We start from the raw sequence: 6,092 nt of genomic DNA, 5'->3' as shown, positions 1-6,092 counted from the left end.
AATGCTGTTGGAAAGTGAAAGTTTGCATGTGTGGAGTTTCAGGCAGGTAGGGTTATCATGGCATCTGCCAGATGGTAAAAGGCAATATATTACCCCATAGAACTACTCTCCAGATTCCAATTACAGTGTGATTTACATGCTTTACATATGAGCATTCAGTAGTCCTGCTCTGTAATGTGTGGTCTATTGCTTCATAGCTGTGCTGAGCTGCTTTAAGAAAATTACAGTAGCTGTGGCAAAGATTTCACAATTCTACTTGTTGGAACTGTAGCAACCTATTACAGGACCCTATAGCAACCTATAACCTATTACAGGGCCATGCTGAAACAACGTCTTCTGCATATGAAGTTTATAAAAATGTGTAATTTCATGCATTTGTTCATGATGAGGTCACATTTACATAAATATTAGCATTTTAGTTGACTACACAGGTACTCCATTTCTGCTGTATTAAAAGATATTATATAAAACAAATGCACACATAAGTAAGAAGAACCAGATCTGTGGTCCATTCTTCTTTAGTTTGAATTGGGTAGCGCTGTCGCCTCACAGCAAAAACGGTCTGGGTTCGGTTCCCTGGCTGGGTGGCCAAGGTCCTTTCTGTGAGGATCTTACTATTCAATGTGGGTTTCCTATGGGTGCCCCAGTTTCCTCCCATAAATATAAAAACATAATCTAAGTGCAAGTGTGTGTGTGTCTTTCACCCAATAAATCAGACCTAGTGTGACCCTGACCAGGATAAAACAATGGTAAAACGGACAATGAATTAAAAACGGCTCTTATGTTTTATCCGTCTGTCATGGTGTGGCATTATTTAAGCATTTGTACCAAAATTGATGTAAGCTGTCTTCTTTACTATCTTGAAATGAGCAGGCCTATGCAAACAACGTAATTCCATTCTCAGAACAGAATAATGCAGGCTGATGAGGTGATAACCGTGATATACACAATTAGTCTGACCCTTAATTCTATTCACATACAGTGAGGTGAAATAGAAAATCTAGAGTCCGCTCAGAAAAGTAGAACAAATGTTCTTTTGATCTCAAGCTCAACTGGGAAACATAATTTAACATTGTGTATTTTAATCCAATCACATATTGCTCCAAACTATTTTAAATAATTAATGTATTGATTTTTTTCCAAAGTTGGTGAAAATATCTCCAGCTATTATACTTATTATAGAATGGCTCGTTTTGGAACGCATTTATCAATGATTCACTGTATAGCAAGACATGAACGCAATATTTTAGGTATGAAATTTGGCTAAGTTTTAAATTGGCATCAGGTCAGACATACTCACTGACTTGTCTTCATAAACCACTGAAGTCGCAGTCTACAACCAACTGGTGTAATATTGTAATCAGACACTAGATGGAGACGCATCAATTTGTTGCAATATTTGGGTGTTTATCTGGACTGTGTGCTGGTAAATTCGGTTCATTTTTTGGACTCGGGTTAATCTGAGTCACTCAGTAATGTGATCCGGTTCCGGTTCTTTAAAATCTACATTAATTATTAATCAAAACCATTCACTCCAACTAATTTTACTGTGTTTTAATTACAAACAGTGGTAAACATGCCTTTGTCCCAACGTTTTTCTTTTTTTTTTCTTTTCTTTTTTGTATTTACAAACTGCAATGAAGTTGGTCAGTAAAAACATTGGAGATCTTTTCTTTTAACATTTGTTCAATTCAATTTCTTTTAGGAGGCTCTACAAGGAAGATTTGCAGATAAAATCCACCATGTAGTACTAAAGAAACACAAGCTGAATAATTTTTAATGGCCCTCAGTCCTCTAAAATTACCATTTGTCAGCTGTAACACATACTAGCAAAGAAACTTTAGAGTGAGACACTAGATGGCAGTACAGGATAGGAGTCACAAACGTAGGCAGTAAGTAAAATACACTGCGACGGTTTCCCAATTATCCTTAACTGATGATAAGTTGTAATTCCACAACATACACTACCAAACCCCCTCATTTTATATCCTAAAACAATACTGAGGAGAGGACAAATTAATACTTGTTTTTTTTCATGTATTCAGGTTCATATATTTGCAGTTCAACAACTCCCAAAATAGAGACACTTTTTTCTTTGTTTATTTGATACAGCAAATTACCAGAGAAAATGAATGATGTAACCACTGTCACAATAATTTTTTCATTTATATAATTTATATTTTGTTTTTATGCATTTTCTTCTCTTTATCTCCCTTTTAGCGCGTCCAATTGCCCGATTGTGTCATGCTTCCTCTCCACCAATGCCGATCCCCACTCTAATTGAGGAGACCGAAGCTAACCCACACCCCCTCCGGCACGTGGGCAGCAGCCGTATGCATCTTATCACCTACACTTTGACGAGTGCAATGCGGCTCAGCACTGTGTACAGAGAGACACACCCTGACAGCACTCTTTCCCATCTCTGTGCAGGCGCCATCAATCAGCCAGCAGAGGTCATAATTGCATTAGTTATGAGAGAGACCCTATATGGCTTTAATATCCCACCGCTCCGAACAACAGGCCAATCATTGTTCATGTGGCTGCTCAGCCCAGCCAGCAGGCAGAGCTGAGACTCGATACGATGTATTCGAGATCCCAGCTCTGGTTCCAGTGTGTTTTTACCACTGTGCCACCTGAGCGGCACTGTTATTATTTAACCCCTACATAATATTGCTGATCAGAAAATTTGCTTCCAGTCTGTATAAGCAAAAGTTGGGTTAAAACGTGATTAAACTTTTAGGAACTCAATAACAACCCCTAATGTGCTTCAGCTGTGGTGAGTTATATAAACATCATCCAAAGATTCAAGTGTTCAAGGTGTGTTACAACTAAGAGAGGAGATAACTTAATTGCACTAAAATGACAATGGGTATAAGAAAAATTCCAAGGCATTAAACATTTGTAGAGACACCACTGGGAATATTGTCCAGAAGTTTCAAAATTTCAGCCACAGTCTTTAACAATCTTTTAGGGACAACAAAGAAAAATCCACGTTTTACTGCAACAGACATACAGGATAATCAGATGAAGACTGGAAATGTGTCAGTGGCAACCATAAAATTACTTAACATCCAAGGACTGGCCTGACACCACAATGCACACCACCTTTGACCAACATGATGGGTTGATTGAAATATACCAGCATAAAACTGAATAGACCTGCAGGGATTTGGGTCACAGCTGTAGTGTAGAATTAAAACTGGAACTATTTGGCTCTATGGATCAGTGATTTGTCTGGTATACGAAAGGCGAGGCTTTCTTCACGGTCAAGCATAGAGGTGAGTCAGTGGTGGTGTGGGGATGTTTTTCTGCTGCAGTAACTGCCCATCTTGACCTTGTGACTGGCATCACAGATTTAAATAAATATCAAGGCATTCTGAGGAGGCATGTTATGCCTTCTGAGGTGAAACTAAACCTTGGTGATAATTGGGCTTTCCAGAATGTATTTCTGCCATGTGCCTAGTGTTTCCAGGTGTCATTTCTCTTCTTCCTACCCTGAAGAGAATTAAACAGTTAACAATAAATAAATGATGAACATCATAGTTTATGAAAACGTGTTTATTTTGCCTGTTTTTACAGTTTTTACTGTGTACCTTTATGGGGAAGATTACTTGTGTTATCATAGAAGTTACCAGCTGTAAATATTTCACCTGTTGTACTAACAGGTATGTTTAAGCTCTTTGGTACTGGAGTATTGTTTTATAATTTTGTCCTGGTAAACTTCACCATAATTGCACATTGTTGCACAAAATCTTATCACACAATGGCATCTTTGAAACAAACCCCATCTCCAAACATTTTGGAACATTTTGTAAAGAGCAGTAAAAACAAGAATCTGTTGTTTGTAGAGCCTCCTAAAAGAAATTGAATTGAATAAATGTTAAAAGAAAAGATCTCCAATGTTTTTACTGACCAACTTCATTGCAGTTTGTAAATACAAAAAAAAACAAAAAAAAAACGTTGGGACAAAGGCATGTTTACCACTGTTTGTAATTAAAACACAGTAAAATTAGTTTGAGTGAATGGTTTTGATTAATAATTAATGTAGGTTTTTAAAGAATATTTTTATGCATATAAATACATATTTCAGTTTTACATTTTAAATTAATTTATTTATTTTTATTGTTTATAAGTTTAAACACATCATGTGTGTACATTTAGTTTGATATATGCATTGAAACACATACTAAATAACAAAAATAAAAGTGCTTAAATACTTGCCCCTCATTGTGTGTGTGTACGTGTGTGTGTGTGTGTGTGTTCTGTTCAAATATGCCCCTGGGCACTCACACACTGGCCTATTCTCTTGGCCGTGTGAGAATGGAGGGCTTTGCTTTGTGTGGGTGTCTGTCAGTGCTGTTGTGTGGAGTTGGCCCCATTGTGGTCGACCACTGTTCCTTATTGACATAGGACTCTCTCTGCTCTCTGTTCCCAGGCTTGGAGCCTGCGTCCGGACCTCCAGCGCCTGAAACCGGATCCTGTGAGCGCCGTCACCGTTTGTGTTCTCCCTCTCCCTCTCTCACTGTGCTATTGTGAGTGGCTGTATTTCAATTTAAACTGTGGTCAGGCTCATTAAGGTACAGCAGGTTATGGTATGGTCACAGCTGTAGCTGCTGATAGGGATTGTAAAAACCTCTGTGTGTTCCTGTTGCTCTGTGATGGTATGAACTGTGCTGGAGCTGCAGGGTCAGAGAGAGGACGTCCTACATGTTGAGTGGGTTATAGAGCTATGTGTGCAGAGATAATTTGGCATTTGACCTCCTGCTGCCTCAGAGGCAGGTGAAACAGTTTATCAGGTAATGAAGGTTTAATAAGCTTTTAATGCTGAGAGTAAAATTATTTATTCCTTTTCTTAATATTCCTGGAGCATTCAACGGTTAATCATAACCTAGCTGCCTTTAGCTGCATTAATACTGGTGACACGATGGCGCAATAGTGTGCCTTCCATTAAAACTAAAGACACGCAGTCAGGCCAATTGGAGCTACTAAAAATTGCCCTAATTGTGAGTGTGTCGGTGTGTATCTGCCCTGTGATGGACTGGCAACCTGTCCAGGGTGTTTCCTGCCTTTCGCCCAAAGAATCGAACTATGACCAGGATAATAAATGAATGAATGAATAATATTGGTGACCCCCACTTTAAATTCCATAATGCTGGTAACTGGTAACAGGTGAGAGTATCATGATACCACCAAAGGTTATGTGCCAAACCTTGAATAAGAATGATCTGTTAAAACATTTTACAATGCAAAATTGCATTTCAGGTATAGGTCTTTAGCATCTACCATACATAATATTATAAAAAAGACTCTGTATAAAACATGTAAAAAAATATCTGGAGAAATCTCAGTGCAGGGGTGAAAGTGCATGACCTATGAGCCCCCAGATGGTACTGCATGCTTTTATGATATATATAGCCACGTGTGTTTGGGAGTATTGTTGTCACTTAACACGATCCCTGCTGCATCAAGAAATGCAACCTGAAACTCTATTACACAAAGAGAATGCCTTACATCAATTCTATACAGAAACACCATTGATTTTCCTGGGTCCATGCTCATCTCAGATAGACTTAAAGGCAATGGCAATGTGTTATGTGGTCAGATGAGTCTACATTTCAGCTTGTGTTAGAGAAAAACAAACTAACAAAGATTAAAAGAACCAGCTACCTGTTATCAGTGAAAGCTGCAAAAGCCAACATCTGTCATTGTATAGAATTGGATCAGTGCTCAAAAGTAAGGGTGACTTGCATATGTTCGCCTCACAGCAAGTAGTTCCTGGGTTCAATTCCCAGGTGGATTGGTCTGGGTCCTTTCTGTGTAAATTTGCATGTTCTCCCCGTGTCTGTGTGGGTTTTCTTCCAGGAGCTCTCATTTCCTCCCACAGTTCAAAGACATGCAAGTAAGGTGAATTGGAGATACAAAATTGTCCATGACTGTGTTTGATATTAAAGACTTGAACTGATGAATCTTGTGTAACCAGTAATTACCTGTTCTGTCATGAGTGTGTAAAACATGGCATTAAAATAAATAAATAAATAATAACTTGCATATGTGTGAAAGTACCATTGACGCAGAGGCATATATTGGAATCA

This window comes from Trichomycterus rosablanca, chromosome 2, assembly GCF_030014385.1.
Source record: "Trichomycterus rosablanca isolate fTriRos1 chromosome 2, fTriRos1.hap1, whole genome shotgun sequence".
Taxonomy (NCBI): Eukaryota; Metazoa; Chordata; class Actinopteri; order Siluriformes; family Trichomycteridae; genus Trichomycterus; species Trichomycterus rosablanca.
The sequence above is the reverse complement of the archived record's forward strand: the minus strand, read 5'-3'. Positions refer to the sequence as shown.